The 11680-nt window shown below is 42.8% G+C and overlaps 1 long non-coding RNA gene across 1 annotated transcript in view; it reads right to left on the reverse strand.

The window, feature by feature from the left end:
• The window catches only part of LOC110394218, a 22089-nt gene continuing 18027 nt past the window's right edge, over positions 7619-11680 (reverse strand). The window contains exons 4-6 of the long non-coding RNA XR_002435455.1: positions 11266-11356; positions 8377-8496; positions 7619-7782 (exon numbers count right to left, since the gene is read on the reverse strand). This is a non-coding gene — a long non-coding RNA (uncharacterized LOC110394218). The remainder of the gene's footprint in view (positions 7783-8376; positions 8497-11265; positions 11357-11680) is intronic.

Below are 11680 nucleotides of genomic sequence, written 5' to 3' on the forward strand. Positions count from 1 at the left end.
CTTTATCTACTGCTTCTTCATATAACAAGAACAAAATTGGTGCTTAAGGAGTGGAACATATATCAAGAAAAAATACCATAATTCAGAATTGCATTTAAGTTCCACACAGGAACTTATTTCCTCTTCTTTATTTAACAACCTTATCATGTAGACATATCTATCTTAAGGCAGACATGATTATTCATTGCAAAAAATGACTGCTATTTTTATGTAAAGCATAAACTAATGAAGTAAGAAAAAGTATTGAGAGATTTTTGGCTATGTGTATTTGGATCCTGAGCATGGTGTTCATGTGGCAGCTGCTTTGCTGGATCCTGCCTCGCTGATGGCTTGTGGCATTGATTTATTGACATGCCCAAACTAGAAATTAAGGCAGCCTCAGGGGAGGGTATCAACTGACCTGTAAATTGGAACATGTGTTTTGGGTTTTTTTTGTTGTGCTTTCTCTTTTTTTTAAACAGGACTTCTGCCACTGACTTTAACATTTTCCATTTACCAACAAAAACATTCTTATTTCATATCTCAGATGTATCAGGCCATAACAATAATTTAGGACAATGGACTCATGCTGACTTCTGCCAGTGGAGGATCTGTTTTTTCCTGTACAGCGCTAGGAAGAAGAGCTACCTTCTTTTTCACAAACTTTTTCCAAAATCAAGACTAACCTCAAGTAACAAACAATGAGGTCAGTGAATACTGAATGCTAGCCAGGACATTATCAAGCTGGTGAAAGAGCATTCTCACAAAACTGTTTACCACATCTGCCCACAAGAGACACCCCTCAGTCCGTGCCTTAAATCACCCCCACACCAGGTTTCTCCCAGTCAGTCAAATTTTGTCTGAGTCATTCCTCCACCCACTCAGGCGGACACGTGGGAGTAGCAGCCAAGGGCAGGCATCCACCTGGAGCTTGGCCAGAACGAGGGCTGATGGGGCACGCTGGGCCCAGATCACTCAATACCATGTTTTTGCAACCAAATTGCAAGGCAAGGATGCGGCCTATCTCCGTGCTGGCAGAGTTCCTTGCATGACAAAGCCCAATACAGAAGGGAAATAAAATGATGTTGATAATTCTGTCATCTGAAATACTCATGAAGCATCTGCAAGGCATTTTTGAGGCAGTGTTTCTGGAAGCAGCAGAAATCTTAAGCCCAGAGAAGGTTCAGGAGACCACTTCACATTTAGGAGCACAGTTTGCTGAGAAATGTCGATGCCACTGAGAATCAGCCAAACTTCACTCACAGCCCGTGGGAGGTAACATGGGTGTTTTTACTGTGTCACTGTCCAAAGAGCCCAGCACCAGCTGGCAAAGCATCACCACCCCTTCCTGCATGAACAGCCCTGAGCGGTAGCAGCTGATGAGATGCCCTTGTCTATCCCAGGAACTATTGCATCCACATCTGCACCACAGCTTCCAGCTTGCGCAGGGTGCTGGCACCTCATCAGAATCATGGTAACTGGCATGAGGTGCCTGGGGTCCAGCCGAGAAGGTCATGTGTTTGGTGGTAAAACACAGCATCACTACAATCATAATTCCAGGAAAGTGCTTTGCAGTGTCTGCATACCAGTTTTCATGCTTGCCATTTGGCCTAATCAGATGGGTCATTTCCTGTATACATAAACACACAGGAGAGCATAGGATAAAACCACCTTTTAGTTTCATTTCCTAATGGAAAGGCAAACCAATTCCTAACAGCCATTTTTTCCTTACTTTTTAAACTTTTTTTACTAGACCATTTGCACACACTACTACGCTGCCTGACTACTCTCAATTACCTTAATCTGATTTTCGAACTCTGTAACACATAACAGTATTAGCAAGAATTATTTTTCCAAAAGATTGAGTTCTGAGTCAGTTTACCTCTTCAGTGCTGGCAGATGGGCTACTTGTTCCTTGTTCCTCCCTATTCCTCTAACACCTGAAGAAAAGCTGCTATTGCTGGCTTTGCATCTGTTGCAGTGCAATGCAATGGGAACATGAATGGCTCTGAGCAACTTCTCTAAACAGCTGTGCACTCACCTGATGGTGAACATATCACCAACCTTGAGTTTCTCTTCTCACTGCAGATTTACTCTGCATAAATAACAGGAAAACGCAATATATTTCAGGCAATGTTCAAATCTAAGTTCTGTGAATTAGAGGGTTTCTTCTTTTTCCTTTGGTTTCACAGATGTCTACAGCTGTGCCCATACCAGGTATTCTTTGTTTTTGCTGGTCTGGATTGTTCTGAATAGCATCCAGTTGAACAAGCACTGAAGACTAATACTTTTTGTTTATTCAGTGAGCTCTGGATGCATTTGCACTGAAGCTAGAGTGAAAGGAAAATAATGGCCTTGATCTTCCCCTCAACCACCAAGACCAGAAGACAGAGGAAATCCACCACCTGTCCCTAGATCTCCATCTCCAACATCAGACAGAAGAAAACAATTGCCTTCCTTGGAGACCTCACAAAGAATAAAGTTGTTACTAAATAAAATTCCCATGCCAGCAACTTTGGGAATAACTCTGTTGTTATTGTTACAGCAAAATCCCCACTGACTGAAGGACTTTCATGTGAACGGAAAAGGGTCTGGAAAAGAAGCTGAAATGACTGCAGGACATAAGTCCAACATTGCTTCCGCTGCTGTAGATCCAGGGTCTGGTGGTTCAACCAACACATTCTCCGGCCTGAAAACACTTGGCTTTCATTGTTGTTTGCTCTTGATTTTCACAGGCCACCGCAGCTCAGAGCCTACAAGGATGGGCATGGGGTGACACAGCGCTCATGACTAAGGTGATGTGGGACTTCAGGTATGAAAAATGAAGCTTGTGGTGAGCATCAAGTGTCAGTAGTTATTCAGTCATCACACATCACTAACAAGGAAAGAACAAGTCACTGTTACAATCATTCAGAGCTTATTATTTTAATAGTAGCCATGTTTTAACTGAAACAATGATTGTACTCAGACAAAAACAGCAGTTCCATATTTGGTCTCCAAACATGAGGCTTCTAAATATCTGGATGAAGTCCATCCCTACTCTTCCCAGCTCACAAAATCAGTCATCAGGGCCACTTGCAAAAAAAGTCATATCGTATCTGGCTCTCCTTCAAGCCACCTAGGTCTTGCCAACTTCAACCCAATCTACTTCTAAGGGTGCTGCCTTTCTGTGTGGATGGTATGTGGATGGATCCAGGCTGACATGTGGAGAGAGCATGGAGGAAGAAAGTGCAGCAAAAGAGACTGCAGAGATTTCTTATAAACTGATGCAAGAGAGAACTTTGGCGTTACAGTGATGACCGTGTCGCTGAGGTGGAAAGCTGAAACGAGGCAAGGGATAATGCTCTAATTACAGTTCTTACTAATTATAGGTCAGCAATAAAGGCATTTTACTAGTTTAGTGCATCAGTAGAAATCAAGAGACTGAGGATCTACTCAGGACTTGCTACATAATCCAGAAACATCTAATTTCTCCAACACTCAGGTTGCACAATTGCAAAGAAAGAAAAAAGAATAAGAGCAGTAGGAGAAACAGTGCACTAATGCCTATAAAGTTCCTTCAGATGTTGGCTTTACGGTAAATTAAAATAGAAATTTTAATCATCTCTTACTTATCCTGAGTGAGATAGATGGAAGCAAGGCCTCTGGGTGACTGTAAGGTATCGCTTTCATTGCATACTAACAATTTATTAATGTTCTTTCATTTTAATTTCCCAAAACCATTGTAAGTAATTCTTAAACTTTTCTGACTGTATGAAGTCTTCTATTCAAAGGAAGGTGTCCTCTCTCCCACAGGCTTAGAAACCTCAGCCTGTAATTAGAGGGATAGGCCTTTGACAATTTATAAGCCATTTTCTACACTTTTAAAGAGATTTCTCCATCACCTCTATTTAAAAATGCCTCCCTGCTCCAGCAGTGGCAGGTCCCTCACCTCAGCTTTCGGCACAAGCTCAACAGGCATACATGTGTGTGCTTAGCCCTGAGCCTTCGCGGCCAAGCAGAGATTGCCAATTGTACTGCGCCATACTTAATTAAGTAGCAGTTTTATGAGGTGGACTTGCAGCACACAGGGGACAGGCACGAGAACACCAGATTTATGGCGTTTCAGTGCCGAGCTGACAGGGCGGCAGTATTCACACAACAAAAAACGCATTGCAAGGAAGTTAATGTAGTGAGAGAACACTCCTCCAAAAAAAAAAAAAAAAAAAAAAAAAGAAGACAAGGTAGGAAATTCACAGTTAGGCATTAAAACCCCAGTGCCCAGCATGGCAACATTAAGGTGGCGTCCCACCGCTGCCTGGCTGCTGGGGTCTGTAATCCTCGGCTGTGGGTTAAAGAGCCCAGATTTTATGGCTGTGAAGGTGTCGGGCTCACCACTAGCGTGAGGATGGCAGGTTCCCACAGCAGCCAAGAGAGGCTGTGACGCATTTGGTAGCCAGATGGACATCCGCTCAACAGGAACGGGAGTAGGGGCTGGAGGGAATGGCTTTAAATATGCTTTTAAAAGAATACTTGTCTCTCTTTCTTCTATCTTGCTCTAATGAATGGCCTCTTGTTTGTCTCAATGGGAATGACCATTTTCCAGAAAAGCCCAGAATGATTATGGAAAGTAGGAATTAAATGACTGCAGTAGATATGTACAGATAACTGAGTTGTTGTGCAGAGGCAAACTTTAATAGTTCTAGATCACAGATAAACTCAGTCATCACTTCCCAGTACCATTTTAGACCCATAACAGGGAGTGTTCTTGTACTTTGGCCCAACATATGACTAACCTAGGCAACTACAAGCTAGTGGAGTCAGCTCCATCTATCTTCAACTGATTCTTAGTCCCATGGAGGACAGGAGAGCAAAAACAGATATCTCCAAGGTACTTCTCCACAGAGTTTTGCTTGAGAGCACCCAATCGGGAATCCACTTTGAGAGCAGATTACACTAACCAGAACAAGGAAACTTCTCCCAGAATCAAAGCTTCCACATATACTGTTAATACATGATGTGCTTCAGCCTGAATTTTTTTAACTTAACCCATAACATAGATGAATTCCAAATCCTGATGCATACTAAGAGTTGGATTTCTCAGTACAGACATCTGTGTGTATACATTTATCATGGCTGCTAGGGCCATCTCCTGACAAAAAACAGAGCAGCCTATTGCTCACACCACACCAGCACAGAGGGCTCCTGGAGCCAACCTGGTCCTTTGTTTCCTGGGACATCCTCTGCTATATGCTCTTTTCCATGGCAAGTTCCTCTGCTGCATGGCAAAAAAACCTCAAAGCCATCACCTCTACAGGGTAGAGAATCTTTTCACTTCTTTGACAAGGACTAAAGTTAATCTTTGCTACCTAGGGGGCCTGAAGTCACTGAAAAGAGCCTTAGCTCCAGCACCAGCTTCCAACAATGCTATGGCTTCAGATTGCAGATAGCTTTGATTATCTAACCCAAGAACTGCATAAGACTATTGTAATTTGACAAACACTTCTACACTGATGCTTAAACATGATTTTTAGTTGTAATGAGGCTTAGGGTAGTATGGTTAGGTTGCGGCTGGACTTGATGATCTTTGAGGTCTTTCCCAACATGAGCAGTTCTATGATTCTATGATTCATTCTGTCCTAGGACAGTCTGGAAAACATCAGAATTCCTCACCAGCACTTCCTTTCAGCAGATCAAATCCAGGATTCTGGCTGTAACTATTTCCATTCTGGCACCTCTTGCTAGGCAAAATCACCCCCACTGTCAGTATTGCAAGGTACTGTCACTTTGTATCTACTTCTTAGAATAGAATCAGAGAATCATTAAAGTTGGAAAAGACCTCTAAAATCATCTAGTCAAATCCCCTACCTACCACCAATATTGCCCTCTAAACCATGTCCCTAAATGCTATATCTGCCCTTTCTTTAAACACCTCCAGAGACAGTGATTCCACCATCTCCCTGGGCAGCCTGTTCCAATACCTCACCACTCTTCCAGAGAAGGAATTCTTCCTAATATCCAACCTGAACCTCCCCTGGCACAATTTGAGGTCATTCCCTCTTGAATTATTGCTGTTACCTGAGAGAAGAGGCCAACCCCCACCTCTTTTCAGGTCACTGTAGAGAGTGATAAGGTCTCCCCTGAGCCTCCCCTTCTCCAGACTAAACAATCCCAGTTCCCTCAGGTGCTCCATATCCTTCACCAGCTTCATTGCCTTTCTTTGGACATACCCCAGGGCCTCAATATCTCTTGCGCTGAGAGGCACAAAACTGAACACAGTACTCAAGGGAGTACTTGGTGATCCTCTCCTGGCCTGGGAACTTTACAGGTCATGGTGAGGATCTCATGCCCATCACAGATGTCCACAGAAAACCCATCTCCCTCACAAGCCATGCACTCACAGCTGTACCAACATTTCATGCCCATGAGGTGCCATGCAAAGAGTTCACCCAGCGCATCACAGAGGACTAAGAAGCTCCAGCAAATCATAGAGCTAAAGAGACTTGTCCTACCAGTGCTGTCTCTTAAATCCCTGGGCACTCAACTGTCTAAATCTACTCAAAGCCAGTGCAAGTACTTCCAACAAGTCTTTCCATCCAGATGCAGCTCCAGTACTCATCCAAATAGCCAGCTGAAAATTTCAGGCTGCCTTTGGAGCCAGAAGAGCTCCAAAGCTTGAGGCAGTCATGGTGCTGCTGCCCACATTACCAATGTCAAAATGCAGCACCTCTGGCTAGGGAAGAGGATTGGGGTGATGCCAGAAGGTATCATGAAGGACCATAGGATGATGGGGTCCAACACATCATCCACCTGCCTATGCTTCCACCACTCACTCAAAGTAGAGCTTGAAGCTATACTCCAGCTCACAAGAAGGCTTACAAGAGGAGACAAGAGCCACCCAGTAACAACTCATTACAGTAATGATAACAGAGATGAGTGTTATGAATAAATAGCCTAGCTGCAGAATCTGTTCAATGTATCACCAAAGCAACTTGTCCTCTGGGAGACGAACTAGCAGAAGAGGATTTTAGTGAGCTTTACAGCTGAAATCTACCATTGGATTGTTAAAATATTCTTCCCAAATACCAAAAGTGACTTTGACCAGAAAGCTTGCTTTCTGAAAAAAAAAACAGTTCCTTCACTTTGGTTTGCACCTTCAAAAATGAAGGCTAAAAAGTGTTGAAAGAAACGAGAGGCCCGAGACTTGCCCTCTGTCTGCTGTTTTGGCATACCTTTTAGGTCTGGCTCTCAGTACAGATTTTGCACCTCTCAGTATTTGCACTTTTTATACTTGGAGTGTCAGTTCCACCTATGGTGAAATACAGTCCACCTATGAATTCTGTATGCAGATCTGGAATCATGGGTAGACCACGTCAATCTAGCATTACGATATGTTTTTAGAGTTAAATTTTCTTTTTGGCCATTTGATTATTCATTTTGCATCATGGGGATGAGAATTTATAGAAAAGCCCTCTGAAGTGTTTTAGGTACCTAACTTCTATCAATGAGTCTAGGTATGTTTACGTTAGTTCCATAGAGTGTTTGGAGACGTCTACAAATGAAAGAGGCTTAACAAAATGTCACAGACAAATCCTAACTCATTAGTCAATTTCATGGACAAGATTCTTTAGACAAAATTCTGTGCTACAAAGAGTCAGGAAAATTTCTGCATTCCTTCCAAAGAATGCTGAAATTTTTTCTTTAATCCTTCATTTCTCACCCCCAAAATAGGCAGCCTTCATACCAGCTCTCTTCATACCTTTTCCTGCCTTCTCTTTGTAGATGTCTGAGCAACAGTGTCCATGTACTCTCTTCTGACAGCACCTGGATGGGGCACATTATTTTCCACTAGGATAATGAGCACTTCCATAAGAAACAAGGACTTTCAAAAAGGAGAAAACTTCTAAATAGACTGTAAAGTTTCCAAGTATTATTATTATTTAGGTATTTTCTTGGACTTACATAAACACATCCTCCTTTTTCATCCAGGAATTTTGTCCAGGTGGACTGTAAGGCTAATTTGATAGAATTACAGGATCATAGGATATCTTGAGTCGGAAGAGACCCAACTCCTGGCTCCATACAGGACCACCCAAAATCCAAACCCTTTGTCTGAAGGCAGTGTCCAAACACTCCTTGAACTCCAGCACTTGGGGGCTGTGACCCCAGCCCTGGACAGCCTGTTCCATGCCCAATGCCCCTCATATACCTTGCCCTCCAGACTCTTCCCCATCTTCACAGCCCTCCCTTGGACACTCGCTACCCATCTGTAAGCCGGCCTCTCTGACTGCTGGGTGTCCTGCACATCCCTTCTGCTATCATGCCACTTAGCTCTGTGACAAACAGCTTGAATCTTCTTTTCAGAGAGAGGCAGAGAGAACTGAGAGTTCATCTTATAGCCTGGAAAATACAGCTCACCTGTGGCCTGTCATACAGTGTGAGTACTCAAAATAAAAGCCATCCTTCCCCAGACCAGCAGAATTGCTGCACGCAAACATGGGCAAAGTGCACATCTGTGTATGGAAGGCTGCAAAATGCCTGAGAGAAAAAAAAAAAAACAGCACCGTGAATACAAACAAAAGCTGAATATTATTTGTATTTGGGGATTTCCTCCCAAGCTCAAAAATCATTTCTGCAGCTGGGGAGCAAAGCACTAGAGGGCACCAGCAGGATAGGGCCAGACCTGCTGCTGCAGCTAGCTGCCTAGCTGGTGGTTAAGCACTTCCCTTTCTTCCCTCATCCTTTTCTGTTGTTTTTTTTTTTTTTTTCTAAAGGAGGTTTCAGTCACTCCCATAAGCACCACACTCCTCTGCACAGTCTGCACACTCTTCTGCACAGTCACACAGGTCCTTCTGCTAACAACAAAAGTTGGGTGCTAAGCCCAAAAATAGACTTTGCAGCTCCCTGTCTTTCTGCAGATAATCCAGATCATGAGGGACATTTTTCTGCTAAGGAAGGAGGCCCCTGCTTCTGCAGCAGGTGGTGCCCATCTCCCTGGAGCCACCCTCACATGGCCGTTCCCACTCCCCCCAGCATCACCTGCACTTCCTACTCCCCTCTTTTCTCTGTTTAAATACACACAGCACAGGGCTGTACTGGTAGGGGGAAGGCCAAGCTGCCCCTTCTTGCAGGAAAGCTGCACTGGCAGCCAGCACCTGCCCCCACTCCCCAGCACCTCGAGCATCCACTTTCGGGGACCGGCAGTGGGTTTATGCACTCGCTGCTGGGCCTTCACTGAGCAGAGACTGCCAATTGTGCTGCACTGTACTTAATTATGTAGTAGTTTTATGAGGTGGACTGCAGCACACGGGGGACCAACGTGAGACTACCAGATTTATTGCACTTTAACTTTGAGCTGACAGTATAACAGGCTCTAAGAGGTAAGTACTCAGTGCTTTTATTCACTGATCTTTTGCCCTCTCCCTGTGTTTTCATACAAGGCTTTGGAGCCTGTCTGGGACTACAGGGAGAATCTGGAACAGTGAATAGGAGCATTAAAAGTAGAGAAAGGAAGGCAAACAGACAGAAGGAGAGACTCAAAGAGAAGAAGCTTCTCAGTATAAACCCACAACCATGTTCTCCAGACCCCTTGACCCCTTATTTTCATGTCACTTCTTTTGTCATGAAATGGGCTTCACAAACCAGAGCCTTGTCACTCGAAGTAACAACACTTGTGATGCCAGTGGTGGCATTGCTGCTGGATTGCTAGCTGAGCATCAATGTTACAGTAACAGCAACATTCCTATTTCAACAAACTAACAGTAATAATTTCTTGTGGGTTTTTGGTTGGAAACAACCAGCCATCAACCCCATCCCACTGAAAAGTGACCGAAGGGGTCATTCTAACAGGAGTTCTTCACTCTCATCCTTTGACGACACGGACAGGTCTTAGACACATGTGCTCAGGGTTTTATGGGGAAGAAATACTGCCTGGTTTTAGGACGTGGTTGGCTATGTGCACCAGGAGGATGGAAAAACCATCATACGCTTTTTTTATTTTTTTATCTACACTTGTGCGGTATTTAAAATACTGCTTTGAATCTATACAGATTTTCAGTTATTGGACCTCTTGGATTTTTAAATCTCACTGACTCTCAGCCAGACTGCCTCCGTCTGCATTGAAAGGAGCCATTCTTCTTCTTCTTCTTCTTTTTTTTTTTTTCCTTCAGTGAAACTGGAGCTTTTCCCTTCCCGTAACTTTCAGCTGGCTGAGCCATTCCTAGATCTCTGCATTTTTCACTTTGCAGGCTGACCCCCAGGACTTCAGGAGACTCATAAGAGAAGTTATGTGACACATTGGCTGCTGTGAAAAGCTGTGCAGATGAAGGCTAAATGCTATAGATGGCAAAATGGCAAAATAAAATAAAATACAGCCTACATCCACAAGGAAGAAGTTGGGTGTGAATGTTTAGTTAGGAATATTATAAGCCACAAAGCAGTGGAAAAGCAGCAAATACATAGCAAGATTGTACAGTGTAAAACAGCAAAGCACAAGTACCATTTTTTCATTGTGCTTTCTTTTTCCAGAAGGCTGCTAGGAACAACGTTTAACTGTTTCAAATTGTCTTTCAAATATAATTATTCAGAAATAATCACATTATTAGAAAATCATTTGATCAGTATGAAACTGTAACTTTAAACTAGTTCAAACTGACAGATGTAAATTGGAATATACGCTTTATAGGGCACAGCACATTTCACTTGGAAAAGTAAATATATAACATTATTGAAATGGAGTTAAAATGAATAGACTGCTGTAGAGAGCTTAAAAAACTCCCAGGACATGCTATCAAATACAAGATCGCATAATTTGTCAAATTTTTCATGAGTCTTAATGTTTGAGGAAGTTCAGCAAAATTGCCAGGATTCCCTGCGATTTTCAGTACTGATTCATTGCAAAAATACTGTCAAAAATGAGCTCTTAGTTTATACGTTACCACACATAAAGGATTCACAAAATTAATTTTTCAGCCCAACACAGTGAATAGACTTGACAACTGCAGAGGAAAAATGCATAAACTTTTATTTTCCTCTATAATTTTCAAAGAGCCCTTGGATGCTATTGTGTCTAGAGGAAGGATAAATCTCTACGCTGTGCTGATGCAGTAAGGGATGGATGTGCTACTGGGGTGCTCCGACTCACAACTTCAAACCACTTCGCCAGTAAAACACCAGTACGCCACACACCAACCTTTGTGTCTAGAATTACCCAGGGAAGGATCCTCCCTGAACTGACCATAGGAGCAAAAAATGAGGAGCTTTTAAGACTGAAGAGAATTGGTGCCAAATTACTACTATGATACTTACACTGTGATAGGTTTGTGCCTGGATCTGCCTCTCACTGCTTGTTTGTTTTGTAGTAAGCACAAAGGAAGCCTCACTCCTGTGGGACACCTATCTGGAACATAAATGCAGATGCTAAACAGTAAATATTAACTAAACGCCTTAACAGGTGATTTTTCTATTTCACAGCACAGTTTTATGGAAAAAGCATATTTGATATGCTGCTATCCTGTTTGAAACCATGTTTTTCCTTTTTTTTTTTTTTCCTACAGATGTGCTAATATTTTTATTTTTTAAGGAAGGTAAATACATACTTTATAAGGTTTACAAGAAGTTGGTAAACAAAACAACCTTGAGTCTTTAGAGGATTGGGATTCTTATTTTGTATAACTTTGTAAAGATCACAGTGAGGAGAGGAGAGGAGAGGGAGAGGAGAGGG

This window comes from Numida meleagris, chromosome 2, assembly GCF_002078875.1.
Source record: "Numida meleagris isolate 19003 breed g44 Domestic line chromosome 2, NumMel1.0, whole genome shotgun sequence".
NCBI classification, from domain to species: Eukaryota; Metazoa; Chordata; class Aves; order Galliformes; family Numididae; genus Numida; species Numida meleagris.